This window comes from Anopheles ziemanni, chromosome 3 (assembly GCF_943734765.1).
Source record: "Anopheles ziemanni chromosome 3, idAnoZiCoDA_A2_x.2, whole genome shotgun sequence".
NCBI lineage: Eukaryota > Metazoa > Arthropoda > Insecta > Diptera > Culicidae > Anopheles > Anopheles ziemanni.
In genome coordinates, this window is record NC_080706.1 from 55,272,665 (window position 1) to 55,290,016 (window position 17,352).

Here is a 17,352-nt window from a genome sequence, read left to right on the forward strand (position 1 = left end):
GCTTTTGCTTCATCGCCCGGGAAAAAGCTCAAAAGTTCGGCATTTTCCGCCCCGTCGGTTCGGTGGAAAAACATAAATCGAACGCACCGCACAGAATGTTTTAAAATTCCTCATGCATATCATGTTCAACTTTTGTTGCGCCAGCTAACTTTTTCGGGCATGCCAAATATGTTCAGTGACCCGGAAGGGGGAAAGCTTGAAGAAAACGGTTTCCCTTGGAATGATTCTTTCCCATTTCTCCCGCCGCTTGCGTTGGAACTTCCCCGCCATGGTTTCCTTTGGGCGGGGTGTTAAAGCCAGGGCTGAACTTCACCGAAGCGAGACTTCAAAATTCAAAAAGCAAATAATCGAACGCAACATTCTTCCGCCCGTTGGAGCGGCGGGACTCCCAGCCGTTCGGGATTCTGAAGATTATGTTGTTTGCTTTAAAAATAATCTTCTCAGACATGCATTTTGCTCTATGGGAAGAGTTGTAGGTTTCGTATTCGATTGCCCTTTTTTGGTTCGACGGTCGAGTTTGTATGCTAGAAAGGAGTGGCTTTTACGTTTATATATATTTTCGCCTTTGTTTTAGTTCTGAATCCTTGAACTGGAAATTCAGCCACTCCAAGGTGGGCAAAATATTGAACGTGGATTGAATGTTTAAATTTTATATGAATCCTTTCGTAAGTTTTTTTTTTACCAGTATCCTTCCTCACTATTTTTGCTTGATTAAAATGCCATCAATTCGAATCGTTGCTTTTTATAGTTTGGAGCTTTTCTTCGTGCAAATATATCGACCTTGTGATTGAATTGGGCAGTTTATTCGATTCATCATGATGAATGTTTGACCAAAATTGCTTCTTATATTTGTAGCAGGCATCTGGAATGCAGTTGTGTATTTTAGGATTTTAGGTGTTCGGCTTACAGCTTCGTTAGAAACTCGTTGGACCTTAATGCGATACGACCCGAGATAAGGCGGTAGAATTTTGTTAGTAACGTCGAATCCCGGCCAGAGGTCCGAGCAGAAAACAAAACCGATCATTATGGCGCAAGATCGGACTCCAATTAAGACATTTAAGACAAACTGAGCTCAAACAATCTTAAGCCTCCGTCGAGTCCCCCGTCTCGGGATGGGAGAAGAAGTTGAACTGGATTTCAAAACATCTCGTTTGGACCTTTTTTTCTCCCTCCGATCTCTTGTGTGTGTTTCCAAGCGCCTGAGGCCTTGTTTCGTGACTGGTGCCGGTGGTTTCTTACCTGTTAGGCAGAGATCTGCTATTTAATGGGTTCATAGTTATGTGTTACTGACCGTGTGTGTTAATCTCGCGCTTGGGACACACCGCTGTTTGGAACAGTTTTTATTTTCCTCCGCAGTGCTTATCACTTTCGACTCGGAACGACTCAATTCTATGGCGTTCATTATGCCCCCACATCCCTCCCGGGTATGTCTCTTCTCGCGCGCTTGATTGTACAACTTCTTGGAACTAATTCCGACGTGAAAAGATTGACTTCTAATTGGACGGATGAGCTGTTGGAGTGTGTGTAATCACTTTATCTAGCTGGCTTAAAATCTTAGTCAGCCGCACCGGCATTCGGGGTCGGTAGCAAAGTCGAACATTTTAAGCAGCCCGAAGCTTCCCGACAGCGACATCTGGGAATCGTGCTTTCAACGGGGTTTTGGATTAAAATGTTTCCAGTCGTCCTTTTAATGAACCCCCTCACTTTAGAACTCCCGATTTAGTGCTGCTTAGCGATAAGGCGGCGGGCTCTGATTTCTCCGCGTGCACCTTTCTTCATCGGGATCGTATACGGTCTTTAAAATACACCCTCCGGTCTTTGGCTAGGCTAGCCAGTAAGGTTGAGGAAGGTAACACCGCTTGGAGCAATCCATCCAGTCCGCGGCACTGCCGCGTGAGAGTAGTTAAAGTTAAGATTTAACGTTACGTCGAGCACTTCATTTTACAGACCATCGCTTCAAGCGGCGGACGGAGTTCCCAGCAGTATTTTTGTGCCGCCTCTGGTCCGTGCTGGGAGACGTCGCCACTGACGCGGGAACTACGGTTTGTCGAGTGCTCGAGCTTGGCGGCGGCGGGGTGTTGTTATCGGGACAATATTTCTATCCTATTTTGAAGTGCTAGCCACTTCAGCGTGTGTGTTGTGCCGCGTACGCATGAGTATTTGACCCAACATTTGGAAAAGGGTGCCCGGATAGATTTTGAGTTTGCGGCACCTTTCGATACTTTCAATCGGATGGTTTCGGCAGCAGGAGCGTTCGGAGATAGTGCGATGTTGAAAGCAACGACATGATGTGGAGTGGGGTATTTTAATGCCAGAGTATTTTTAGATTAATGGGCCTTAACCGGTTCGCGGCAGCCAGAAGAAAACGGGTGTTCGGACGATGAGTCTTACGTGAGTCACTTTGTTCCTAGAAGATCCAAAATCCACTCCAGCTCGAGAGCGCTATTTTGTTGGGAAAGAAAACATCAATGTTTTTGTTCTCGCTTGAGAAAACAGTGCTTCTTGGTTTTCGCTACCGTTTTAGGGTGTTTTAAATTACCCGAGAACTGGTGGATCCCCATTTGAGTTGTAGCTTTTATCTTTGATATGATGCTTTAGCATGTTTCGTACTCGAACTGTTACATGCGAGAACAAACATTGAACCTGCACTGGTACACTGCACACACACGCACATTGGACACTTCGATCGCTTAGTTCGAACGGCAGCATTCCACCAGAAGCAGTGCAATCTTGTCTCACCGGAGGTGGCCATCCGCACGATGGATTGCCGCTGTAGCTGCAGCGCGCACCGTACAAGGGGCTAATGCGCACCATCCCGCTGGGCAGCTACAACGACCCCTGGGACGAGGACCGCGTGGAAGTCAATGTGTGTATCCATCCGATCCGACGGAGCTCTTCGGGTCCAAGTGTGTGGCAAGCAAATGGGGGAGCAGCGAACCCGATTGCCGTCCATCTGTTAATCTCGACCGCCTCCAGCCAGTTGGCAGGATCTGTGTTGACCGTGGGAGAAGGTTTTCGGAGCGCGAGGGGTAGAATAAACATAGTCATAATTGCGCCAGTTCCTCGGTGAGTGAAGCTGGAAGGATCGAGGAAAAAACTGCACCCAAATGGTGCTGCGCGAATCGCGTACCCGTTGGGGGTCGTGAAGTACTTCGTTGCCATCCCTTGTTTGCTACCAAGCGGGAGTTGTACTGACCTCCGGGCGGTATAAGGTGTTCTATGCAGTGGCCACTTCCTGCCACGGCGCACCGGGCGAGACGAGTATGACGGGAAGCAGTGCACCAACATGGCCAAACGCTAAGCGCTCATTAAAAAGCAACAGCGGAAAGGGAGAAAAATTACGCCATTATTCCAGGTGTCATTATCGCACCTTGCGGTCCGTTTTCGTCCGGATTCGCCTACACACACACACACACCCGCTGACGACGATTTGTACCGGGAGTTTCCTGGATTTTGAGCTCAGCAAGAGGTCCTGCTACAAAGTACGGGGGTTTCCGTTTGGCGAGTTGTCGCTTCTGGTGTGTTCATACTTCATCTGAGCCGTCTATTGTGTGAACCGCGTTGGGACGTTGTTGGCAGTTGTGACTTACTCAATCATGCCATGGTAGCGAGTACTGTTGGGCACATTATTTCACCTCACCTTGTCGTCTCCGGAGCCTGCATCTGCCAAGTGTCATGTCCGCCGAGCTATCGGCAAATATTATCACTCGCCCTCGCAAAGCCTGCTGACGAAGTTCATCTGCACCCGAGACATTGCACGAGCTTCCCCTTGAAGCAACAGACCAAAAATGGAGTACCTTTTCGCCGCGCCGAAACCGGTGACAGCCAGTGTTGCGCGCGGTGTTAAGTCGAGAGTGTCCGCTTTTTTTTTCTTCTTGTCAATTTCTTCCACTTTTCCTACTCCAGCCAGATCCCCGGGGACAAAACTTCTTTTCATCGCACCTCGAGAAGAACTATGAACGCTTTGTTCGGTAGAATTTTAGTACATTCCAGCATCCCCATTCTCGCCGCAGTCCAGGTGTTAACTGGATCGTGGACATATCGGGGACCGCGGTACCTAGCTAGCCGCGGGCTGTGTAATAAGGTTGTCCCGGGACCGACTCGCCCCCAGGATGGGTGGTCTTGCCAGTTGTCGGTCGGGTTTTTGCTATCGCCTTCTTTTCACTCCGGCGACATCATGTTTGCCATATCCGCATAATTCAATGGCAAGTAGCGGTGCCGACCCCCCGATCGGTCAGTTCCGAATCGGCCACAAGGCGCGGGCCGCAGCGGGAAAAGGTGTACTTCATCACCGGGTAGCATCACCAGCATGTTTTCCATTCAATGGCGAGACTTTCCATACCGGTTCACCGACTTGCCATGCTGGTACGATTGCCTTCCTGATCGTTAGTGTGGTCGAGATAGTTTTGTTTGATAGTAAATAATTCAGTTAGTGCAAAAGAAGCAATTTTCCATTCCTCTTACGTGGCTCGATAGAAGAAGCCACAGACGGTGAGAAAAGCGATCGCTCGAGGGCGCAGCGGCTTCTAAAGGAGAGGTCTTCAGTCACCGTATAATGCGTTTGTGTTGAAGAAATTTCTTTTTGGATATAGTAAATCCTCCCGTTCGGCGGGCATTTGTTTCCTTCGTAATGGCTAAATGTAATGTTTTTGAAACGTTGGAAGGGGGTTGAAAAAAAACCCACACACATACACATTCTACACTACGATAGAGGCGGAACCGTACTCTACTGTGTATCCACTGCATCATCTTGCGCCCGTCCAATAATCCAAAGTGGACGTTTCCTGATTCCATATTCCGCAAAAGGGCCATTACAGCGGGCAAATATAAATTTCACCTTTATTGCTCATTCTTTTGTTTTTCCCGAGCGGGTCGGGTCGGCGTTGGTGCAATTTTTGCGTGGCCTTTTTCCATCACCATTTCCATAGCGATTCACACAGTTTCTCGCCCCACAGCCGGGGCCAGGGGAGTTATCCAACCCTCGGCGGCAGCGGCGGTGTGTCCCTTGTAGCCGGTCGGTACTGTACATTTTCTTCTGGCTCTGTTCTTTTGCCAGCTCAGCCAAGTGCTGGTTTTCTTTTGGCGGTGGCAGGAAAGAGAGCAGCTACCGTACCCAGCTCTATCTTTCCTGTCGCACCGAGTATAAGCTTGGCTATTGAAGTGAAATTTTTCTGTGTGTTTGTGTGTGTGTGTGTGTGCTTCCTTAGGTGTAGGGTAGTTTGGATAAATCCGTCTGCCCTCCGGTGGGCCATAAATGGGAAAGAAGAATATCATATTTTGTTCGGTTTTATGTAGCACCAATTTCTTCCCGCTGGACTTCGACGCCCTCGGCAATCGAATATGCTGGAGGACGATAATGGCGCTGGATCCAGTTCGAGGACTAGAGGTCCTCGACTGTCCGGGAACCTCCTCCGATCGCTTGCGCATAGATCTGGCTGGTGGAACGCGCAACCTTAAGACGGACCCCCTCGTCGATTCCTAGCGCTTTCGGTTCAGTCGTCCGGAAAGTCCATTTTTGGCTTCCAGCGGTCAGTGTAGAAACTGCCGCGCTGTCTAGTTTATCATAAAATATGTAAGGATTATTATGAAAAATTCAGCTAAGCATTAAGAGACGGTTGGTGGTGGTGGAACATTGTGGAGCGTGACGGAACGGGTCAGTCTTGGGGCTGCACTTGCCTTAAACCTTGCTGGTCTGGTCTTTTAATATTTATAAGTCTTCTGGAGAGTAATACGAAGAATGGATCCACCGTAGCAGCCGTTCGTACTGCTGAAGTATGCAAACGTTGGAGTGTTGCAGAAAAAAAAACCTTACAAAACGAAGCACTACCGCCATAAGCTGCTTCCATTTAAATCAACTTCCAAAACGGAAAGTACCGGAGTGCCCAGAACGAACCACCGTTCGGTTTGCCGCAGCCAAATGCCGCCAACTCTGCTGGTCCCTACCGAGAGTTCTGCCTTTGGAGGATAGGATTTTTTGTAACTGACCAAGAACCAAAGCATCGCGAACGAACAAGACACTTCGAGGTCAACGGCGTCGAGGACCGTTCGGTTAAAACGCTTCGTCGAGACGGTTGTCCTATGCTTCCTCGGGCCCATTGGGTTCGCCCTGCACCATAATTAGCATGACGGCGCGAACTCAACTGTGTGCTTCCATGTACATCTACCCTGCGTCGACGGTTTCCACAGATGGACTCTTTTCCCGCTTGTTCCAACGTTGGACACTGCCGCGCACTGCCTTATGGGGAACACTCTATACCTTCCCTTGTAGCGGATATAAGGCTGGCTACGGCTAGATACATTAGCTTGTCTTATCGTGGCTTACGGGAGACAATTGTCCTGCGGTAAAGGTTGGTTAAATGAGTGTGGTCGTATCGGCGTAGGGCTGGCAAGTTTGGAGCGAAGGATAGCCATCGCTTTTTAGTTTTGCAAACGCGACGAATACGCTTTCTTTTACAGTGTATTTTTAACTCAGCTCCATTTTTGGGATATAAAGTGCATCGGGCAATGTCTGATAGTCCATAAAACCCCAGACAAGACACAAAGTCATACGCCTCGAATTCTATTCTTAAGATTTGTAGGATGGCCCAAAGAAAAAGGGCCAGCAAAACTCCATGATAGACACGGTAATGCACACACATTAACCCACTTCTCCTCTTCCGAGGCCCCCACCCTTCCCCGTTGTACAAACGAGACGCGGTAATTGTATTTACTTTACGGCACAGTTTGAATTCCGGTTCTTTGGGCACTTTGGACACGAAACTCGTATCCCCGCGCACGGCTTGTTTGGGAGTCGCCCGGGCATCCATTAGCGCTTCCCGGGACTCCCGCCGGGGCTGCAGCGCCAAGTGTCAATGTTGTTTGTGAGAAGTAGCGAGATGTATTTTAGGCGCCTCACGAAACAATCCGTCCGGAAAATGGTTGGTGGTTGTTGATTTTTAAACGATGCTCGTTTTCCCGCTGGCCGTGTTCCATTGGTGTTCGTCATTTGAAAGTGCACAGAACCGGGTGTGGTGCACACCGGCACTGGCGATAACGAAAACAGAATACACACCGCAAGATAACGAATGCGTGTGCGTGTAGAAGACCGGTGTATTAAAATTCTCCACAATCCGCTCGCGGGTGGTATGTGTCTGAGGCGCAGGCCGTGTGTTTGCCCGTGTCAAACAGTTTGGGAAATCTTCTCACTTTTTATACTCCCTCCAAAGATCTAACCCCTGGAGTAGTGTTTGATTGTTTAGTCCCGCGAGTTGTCGAAGCCAGCTCCAGCCGGCGATCGTCTGGTAATGGCGCTGGCCATTAGCGTTCAGAGACTGTTCCTCTTTCGAGCAGAGCACATACCTGGGAAAAGAGTCCTACGCACTGACGTCGACGGCCACAAAGCTAACGGCAAACAAACACTACTATGTATTGGAAACGATGCCAGAAAGCCCGGATATTCCCGTGGGGGCTATCGCCGTCGTATCGTGTGGCCGTCCCATGAATCTCCATCCTCGCATAGATTCCCATGGTAATGGTCAGCAGGGTACGTACGAGCGCCACTGTACAGGAGGAAGCTCTAGGCCCGGCCCTCTATTTGGTCACGCTGCTCGGACTTCATTTCCGAACGATATGCGACATCGGTGCTGGCCAGAGCCTAGACGAAACCATGGGAGCCGAGGGAATCGGACAGTGTGGCAGCCACCACGGGAGGAAACCGAAACCCGCTCTGTCTTTTGCCCGACACAGGTCCATTCTCTCTCCCTCTCCCTCTCGGTGGTGCAGGATTTAATTGATTTTCCAGAAATCCTGCGGTTGCAAATGCCATCACCATCGGGCGCCGGTGCGAACGGTGGCGAGTTTGTTCGGGACTTATCGAGCGAAACCAAATCCGAGCGGAACCGTAAGCCAACCTTATTAATCCTTTCCCATTGCCTTTATTGCTCGGTCACCGGTGGTCGGATTGCAGGCGCACCAGCTAGAGAAACACCGGCGGATGGCTCGGACTGATCCAGGCTAACCTCATCTGCTCCGAGGGGTGGTTTGCTTGATCTTGGGTCCTCCAATCCAATTTAAGTCGACAATGACGATGACACACAGGACGATCGATGTGGTGGTGGACGGATCGGAAGAGATACTTCCTTTTTTCCACCACAGACACACACGCCTGTACCAGGTTAGCTGTATTAAACGTTGGCCCTGGATTAAGAGATTTTCGGATAAAGTCTTGTTTTACTTCTTGAAAAATGGCTCCCAGTGGAGTGAAAGCGTTCGAGGCAACCATAACAACCCGTCTTCGTTTACAGCCAGCCGGGAACTCGCAGTCCAATCCAGGAAGCTATCCTAACGGAGCGGTTGTACTTAATATTCATTGTTTGACTAAAACTCCCAATTCAATATTAAACAAATCTATCCTAATGGTATGAACCAGAAAAAAACAACGCCCATACACATAAACTTTACACCATACAACCATCGACAGTGGCCTGCTCTCTCTGCACCTTATTCCAATCAACATCCATCTTTCAACCGGGGCTTTCGAAAGCTGACCAAACAATTCCGATACTAATAATTCAGGAATAATTTGAAAACTTTCATCGAACACCATTTCGGTGGCGCCACGCCAGTTCCTTCCGTTCGCGTTCCGTTTGCGTACGAGTGAAAACAAATTCATTGCGGGAAAAGTTTGCCGCTTCCCTGGATTTTCGGACTGTAACGGACGCTCGGAGGTACGGTTCGATTATGCCTGTACTTTCCCCCCCTCAGTAGCTCTCGCCGGTTTCGGTTTTTAATCGATCGGAAAAGTTGATGTTACTCTCTGCTGGGCCCAGGGTTTCGTTTTTCCCGACCATGCTGACTGGTTCCGTTCCTTTTTTGGTTGCGGTTTTGGATCGGGATGTGAAGGAATCAGTGGTAAACCCAACCAGTAGAATTACTACGGCTAACCGAAACAACTATGTGTTCCAGGGGGGAGCTGCTGGAGCGTTGTTTTCCTCTACCAGTTACATCCGGTACGACTCTTGTACACATCGTTCATCCTCAAATATGCTCTAAAACAACATCCTGTGGATGAAGGAGGAACGCGTTTGGACGAGGTGCTTTGATATTTGTATGGTAAAGTTGTTTGATCATAAATTGGTGTGGCATTTTGGAGCTATATTAATGTCGACAACGTCGTTTCATAATGTGTCTTTTCATGTTGATTGTGGGTTGAATTGTACGGACTAAATCTTCCGACGTGTAAAACCGAACTGAAGCACAAAAGAACTCAAGTAGAACTTAATTTTGGCTTCCAAAACTACTTCTTTTTGTTTGCCTGACGTTCTGTTATCTGGAAGTTGATCGGAGGTTAGTTCTGTTGAAGGTCCCAAAACACGCACAAAATGCCATTATCTGTGCTTTCCCACCAACAAAACACTCTGTGCGAGGCATAAACAGCAATCCATTCGCGCAGTCACAGATGTTGGTTGTGAAACACACCCTCTCCCCTACGTACAAGTGACTGAAACAAACAATTATACCATCGAGCTTTTCGCGTCGAACCTACTAACGGCCATTTGTTCTGCTCAGTCGGGAAAAGGGCATGCAATTCGACGGGAGGACATTCGAAGGATGGAAACGTGCTTCACAACACCCGCCCCCGGGTTGTGAGTTCTGAACGTAAAAAAAAGCTACATAACAGAGGGTACAATACACTCCAACAGGTATTTTCGGCGCGGTTACCCTGCCTCCCTGAACCCTTACAGTGGTGCCTTCGTTGTGCTTGTTGACTTAAACAGAGCGATTCCGTTGGGTAGAGCTTTTGATTTGCCGAAGTTCGCGAACTGCCCGACTCGAGACCATCATTTGTAAATGTTTTGTGCCCCCGCATCCCCCCCCCCTCCATTTTCCCCAAACACCCACACAACCCCCAACCTGGGGGAGGTGCCACGGAAAGCAATGACACCGGAGCAATTACGCGACAACACCGGAGCGCACTCTCACTCTCACTGTCACCATTCGTCGTTACACGATTTAAATGCATTTTTCGTGTTCGGTTAAATACCGGCTTCCGGCCCCGCGACTCCCGGACTCCTTCCCCCTCTTCCACCTGCTGGCAGAAATGGAATGCTTTTACACGTTTCATCCCCCCTCCCGCGTTGCACTTTTTGGTGGAGTAGGTAGGGCGGGATGGAGGGGGTGGCTGTTGCTGGCCGTGCTGGAAAACGCAGCATAAATATCGCAGATAAAACGACTCCTCGTCGGTGGGACTCCCCTTGCAAGGAAAGATGCGGAGCAGGTGGTGGTGCAATTGTTAGCGAGTGCTCGTGTGTCGGTGTGCGGGTGTGTGTGCCGAGCTCGGTGGGGTTTTGTTTGCACTGGAGTGAGATTTTTTCGGACGAACTGTGAACCAATGTCGATTGTCTCCGTGTTGTATGGCTGCATGTTAACAGCTGCCATTAACAACATGCTTTTACATCGCGGCATTATCAACGCATAGAGTCTCGTTTGGGATGGTACCAGGGAGGTGTTAGGTAGAGTGAAAGGGTGTGTGTGTGTGTGTATGTGTGTACATACCTGTGAGAGCTGGGAAATACGATTTGTTAATTTACCAACCGCATCCAGAATAGTGGAAAATGCGCCTTGTTACAATCAGTTTAGTTGATAAAATTTGCAATGTCCTTTTTCTGTTTCACTCATTTATTTCCCTCCCTCTACCTCCTGACCATCCATTATGGTCGATCCTGATTCTATCCATTATGGTCGATGAAAACCTTTACGTGCTGTGATAATAACAACATACATGTTATTCGTTCTGTACCATTAATATCTATCAATCCGAGCTTGAAACGGCAATTTATTTACGATGCTACCTTCTATCCCTCTCTTTCTCTCTCTCTCGTAGTTTGACGTTGCTGTCACTTGCGCATTTGCTATTCATTAATTCCTCTCAATCAAGCGTTACCAAAGTACCATTAAAGTGGAACGTATTTTAGTCAGAGCTTTCGAAATGCGTTTCCGGTTTACGTCCTTACTCTTGCTTTGCCCCTCCCTTCGCAGGACACTTTTGTTTTGTCTGGGAAAATTGCAATGTGTTCGTTTGGTTGTTTTTTGTATGTTTAATTCATACGAAAATAACTAGTCGAAGTGAAATTTGTAAACTTCAGAAAAAGTTGAAAATGGTACATTCCCACGCTGGTAATTGCCAACGAAGGGTTTTCGGTGGACATTCCTCTCACTACTGCAACAATGACCAGGTGTTTTCAATACTGCATCAATAAATTTTATTGCAAATTTTTTTTTGATTGTTCAGAAGGTTTCAGGGTTTTTTTTCCTCTACTCCATCAACACAAAAAAAAAAAACTCTTCTAACGTGTAATAAAAACTAGGAAATGAAATTACGTTCAATTCGGTTCTCGTTTTGTTCATCTAATTTCACAGAGTGTTGCAAACCCTCCCACCAACACGTACCATTGGCGTTGTAGAACCACTTTTTCAATAGTTGTTTAAAACGTTTTCCAACACTCGATCAAGCTGTAGTGGGATTGCTTTTGGTTACGTTGCTGTCGTTTATGGTTACATTCAAATTCGTAAATTCGAACGAGGAGCATGGAGTGAATTATTGTCTTGGACGGTGGAGTGCTCCAAACACACCTATGCTTCGTCCTGAGAAAGATACAAGCCACTGTAGTGGTGCCTTCAACACAACGAATTGTTGCAACCGGGAAGCAGGAAAACTCTTCCCCGTACCAAAGCTGCATTGTTTGGTTTGGTTTTCGTTCGGTTTTGGAAACGTTGAAGCCAACTACCTTCGCCCGTACAGCGGAAGGTTGTGTGAACGGAGGCATTGTATGTCTTCTACAGTTGCTCTATGGCACAAAATATCTTCACTATCAACCGGGGGACCCCACGGGAAAAGTTGTGTACCTCTTAACCCCGTATCAGACCACGCGCGTGGTTGAACTTTTTCCCCCCTTGCTCCCCGGAAAACTGCTCTGCCCAGCAACTCCCGTCCGGTCCGTGTTTATCTGGAGCACGATACCGAAAACGTGATGACGATATGATGTTGCATCGCTATATAGCCATGACCCCCGATAGTTTTCGTCCCGTTCGAAGGACTCGCCTCCACACGCCACGTGGGTTTTCCCGTTGCCACTGCCCGTCCGTACGGTTTTGCGGAAACTGCCCTGTGCGTTCCGTGCCGTGTGGTTAAGTTGGATGAAATTGTGTGAGTGTGCCATGCGTAACAGCAGGTAGATACATTCAGGTGTTTGTGATGGCGTGTTTGGTGCCGAATATTGCTGCCGCAGCATAAATTTTCCTCCCTATCAAGTTGGCAGAGGGGGTCGGGTGGGCGGACAAGGGAAAACTGGAGGCTGCAACTTTATTGTCTGCGCTTTTCGGGAAGCCAAAGCTGTGTACGCTTTCCACCTAAGCGTGGGCACCCACATACGGCCGCATACAGGTGTCCTTATCTATGCGCACAGATCCTTTCGGATAGAATTTTCACAATGCTGTGTTTGTGTGCGTGCACATACATACTCATCCGGTGAAATCGTTGAAAGCACCACGTAGGGAATGGAAAACGCCGTCCTCCTACCCACACTCCCCAACTTTACGCACCTTTTGGAACACCGTTTTGCATAAATTGCGCGAGTTTACTGGAAAAACAAGGCACGCATGGAAACGCCGGGAAATCCTGGCCCGATTGACAAGCCCAACTTTGGCAGCCCTTCGCGCAACCTCACCCTTCCCCATCACTAACCCATTCGTGGGTTTCCAACATTCAAGAGGTTTCTGGTTTCGGTTTCAGTTTCGGGTTGATTTTGTGTGGTTTTTCCCTACTGTTGGGCCTGGAAAATACCAGCGAACGCACGCAAATTGCCGACGTGCGGTCTGATGAACCATCCAACACGGGATAAGTTTGATGTGGCATTGATTGGGACGAGATCTCGAGTGTGTGTGAAGTATTGTGCCATTGTTTCCGGTTGTTGATTTATGCTTTCAATACGCAAACTCATCCTATTTGTATTTATTGAAATATAGGATGGATCGATCGATTGCAAAACAAACACTTCTGCTGAGAGAAATTTAATTGATGTAAATGTTTTATTTATTGTATCCATTTTCGAAATTATACGGTGAAGAAAATCCGGTTCCCGTAAAGTCGCTTCAGTGCTGTTTCCTGTTTGAGCTGATTCACAAGTATATCCGATCCGGATGGATGGTAGTAAATACTAAATTTCTTTCCGATTCGGAGTTTCCAATATCCACCGCATTCACTCTAGCTTTCTGGTGCGGACACGAACGAGTGAGGAAAATAAAGAATACCGACGAAATCGTAATCTCCTTCCGATGCTGCGCTCATCGATCATAATCGAATAATCCACTCCAATCGACACGTTCTTAACTTTTGCCACTTTATGGAGCGCCTTTTTCCCGATTGTGAAGCAAGTGCCCGGGAACAGAAGCGCACGAGACGGTAGTGTCTTGCCCTTTTATTTCTCTTCGGTCCGGAAGGCGGTGGTCCTAAAAATATCGATCGAACGACGTGTGCGGCGGAAAAAGGGATTCCGTTCGATGGCCTTGAGGGTGTGAAAGGGAAATGGGGATGCGAAAGGGAAGTCCGCAACATAAAACCGGAACAACATATCAGTGAATATTTATTTCTACGCGGTGGCTTTTATCACCCATCGCATCGGTGTTCCCGCCATCGTCGTCATACGAACTGCGGCCGAACGAGAGATATGACGTGCGGAGTCGGAAAATTTTCCTTTTTCCCATTTATGTAGCGTTCTCCTGGATGAAGAGAGCGAGAGAAAGGTCAACGGGACAGAGTGGAAGTGAAGTTTTTCGGCTGTGAAGCCGTGTTTATTTCCACGAGGTTGATTGAGAAAAACGCTGCCTCAATGCAGCATCCGCCAACTTCCCCATCGAGCACTCACAGCCGGTGGAAATACGGCGTGAAACGTGAGATGCATGCTAACATGCAGATAAACGAAGAATCTCCCGAAAACTCCAGCCGCCACTTTCCCCCCGCCATGTCTGGGTTTGCCCAGCGGCGCAAATCATTGCTGGTTCAGCTCTCTCCGAAACCCGCCAACGTTAGACGCGCCGGATTTTACCTCGACGGGACCACAAACGTAAAATGTCCAGACAGCTTGGGTTCTCGGGGATGTGTGAGTGTACGGTTTTATTCTTTTTGCACGTGAGTTGCCCAAAGCCGCATCTTGTCGAAACCGTTCTTCCCTTTGCTATAATGAAACCAATCCTGGCTGAAGCTACCATCAAAACAGTTACCACTCGACACAGAAAGGAAAGTGCACTAATTTAAATGGTACCTCATCCTATTCAATATGAAGCTTAATACCCCTAAAAAACCCAGAACGAGCTTCTTCCATGCCACAATTAAAAACGGCTAAAATTGTTCTACCAGGAGGTGGTCAACTTTCCTCGATTAAATCTAGAAGTAAAAACACTAAACGAGTCGTCCTGTACCGTGATATCCACCACGATCACGCCGGTCAAGTTCTATGGGATGTATTTTTAATATCCGGCTTGTCATGTCACTTTTACAGCACAGCTCAACGCGTTGGAAAACGAAAAAAAAACGCTGTCCTCGCGTCATATTTAATTGAAAAATTAATTTTGTTTGCATTTCCGCTGCGACGATGTGCAGAAAGGCGGAAAGACAGGGACCGCGGCTCCATCGTGCTATAATGAAACGAGCTACTCACACAAACAAAAAAACGGGGTCATTGATTCCGCTTAGACTTTTCCTCTTATCTGCCTGCGCCTGGGGAGCAGCCCAGTGATTGTTGACACTGATTCAGCAAAGTTACGGACGACTGGGTGGGAAAGCGGCGAGATCGGATCTCGTTGACCGGGCGACGCTAGAGCGATGCTTGCCCAATTCACATCCCTTGCAGCGGTCACAAGCAGAGAGCGGGCGATAGGAAAGGGCAAACAAAACTGGCAAAAACCAACCCTGGCACTTCCAGCCAGGAGGAGGGAGGTGTGGGAGACGGAAAAGCGAGCCCAAGCTTGAGAGTGAAACAGAGAAGTGGGTCACGCGCAAATCGTCACCATCATCATCCTCATCTCGTCATCGCCTGTGCCTGGCGTCAGTGATTCGATAAATGAACCGAGTGAATACTCGAAAGAACAAGCGAACAGTGAAAAAAAAACAAGGTTAAGTAAACGAACAAGGTGGATGCGGAAGGAGCAGAAAATGGTTCGGCTTTGGGAAAAGTAAAAGCGGAAAACAAAGTGATGAACGTTGGAGCACACCCGGGCCCAACAAGGAAATCCGTAAGGGGGAAAATAAAAACCCTAAAAGAAAAGTCCCGCCGCCTTAGTCCGGGCGGACGACATGGATGGATGGTTCCAGCTGAGTGGCAAGGAAGTATAAAATAAAAATAAGCGAACAAACGAACATAAACCATCCGCAATCTGCTAAATCATCAATTTTAAGGGATTATCATATGATTTATTTTTATCACGCTCTGATTACGGTTTTATAGAGATTTTCCTTTTATGATTGCGTTTGCCAATGGAAACTTTTGGCCCAGCCGCCTTTCCACGCCACGCCGTTCGCGATTTCACGGAGGAGAATCGGTTGTTCTCCACACCGTGGAACAGAGCGAGCTCGAAATGTCTAGATTTAACTCGGTCTCATCGTCATCATCTTTCCGCCCGCTCGGCATGTCACAATCGTTTCGTCATCTAGAGTTTTTATTTTTGAAAATCACAGCTTAACCTGTTTTCGACGAAGGAACGGTTGGAGTGAGACACGGTTTGATTTAATGTTATGTATAAACTGTTTGTTGTTTATTGCTTTCTTTAATGTATGTAAGAATGTATTTTAATTTTAGCAAAGTGACATCAGTGTGCTTTTTGGAGGACGAAACTGTGTTTCAAACCAATTATTTTATCGAGTGGATGGGATCTGCTTTGTGATAAAAATATTCATCAACCTGTCAGAAACATGATTTTCCCTTTCAAAATCATTCCAGTTTCGGAGACAAAGCTTGCATCAAAATAAACCGCTTTTTCGAGATCTAATGATCCAGCGGTTCTTTCGAATATGGGCGCCTCTTCAAGGGCATGCCCGGCGGGAAGATGAGCAAAACATGGGAACGTCAGCTTCGGGACGGGCTTCAGCCGCCTGATCGAAAATACAAAGCGTAATTAAGCCATAAAATTTCCAATTATCACGATGGAGTAATTAATCGCCCTCGGCGAGGTTTTTTCGCCGTCCGCGAGTGGCGTCCCTCTTGCGCGGCATAGCTCTCCGATGATGGTTCATCATTCCGTGGTCTCGTGGCAACAACATGTCTTTTCGATCTTCCCCGCCTCCCGTCTATTTTTGCTTCACGACTGGTTTCTGCTTAGCCGGATCGATTCGTGAACGATTTTGCGCTGCCATCGATCGAACGCAAAGGAGGAAGATGGTTTGTGCTTGGCGCTCGTGGGTTCCGTGAGTTCGCGGCGGGGTTGGATGATCTTTGGCGACGGGCGTATGCCACGGAAGGATGGTTTTAATTTCCGCCGTCGTCCAAAGTCGCATCATTTTCCATAGATCGCCGCGACGCCTGTTTACCGAACGTCAACGTGGCGCTGGAAAGCTTCTTTCGCCTTCTTCTCCTCCTCCTCCTCCTCCACCGGCTGTCAGGGAACTGGACTTTGCCGGGAAAATCTAATCGAAGCAAACTTCTACTATTCACACAACGTCAGGCTTCGCTGGAATAAACTCATTGCCGCTTCACAATCTGAGAGCCCTCTTTCAAGCGAAGAGGGGGGGGGGGGGGGGGGGGGGGGAAGTGGTGCGCGTGTGTTGGTTATTTTCCTGCCCCGGCTCGGTTTTGCTGACTAATTGTGAACGAATTAAAAAGTTTTAATAATTAATTAAAATACTGAATCCCACCGTTGGCCAGCGTGCACCAACTCTCAACCACCACCGAATCCGAATCCTAGGCGACGCAAGTTTTAATGAGGTTTTTCTCCGCATTCTTTTGTTTTTTTTTTGCCTTTCCCCAATGGTTTTGATGTGTATATTAACGATCGGCTGTGCTTCTTTTCTATTCTCTTCTATTTGCAGATATTGGAAAAATAAAGGAAACGAATAACTCATCATCCACGCCATCGGCAGGATCCGGTCGTCATCAGCATTAACTTCTTCGACGGCTTCGGCTCATCGAACGGCTTTTTGGTGTAGGTGGTGTGGTTCCTGTAGGTGTTCTTCTGGGTGTTTTTTCAACAATTTCGCGAAGTGAGTGAGGCGCAACAACGTGAGTGAAAACCGTGGCAAATAGAAAGCTCCCCGACTGGAATTGCTCGAGGCATATTAATATCAAGTGCGAATGTGAATGCCTGCATCCAGCGTGCGTATGGGGA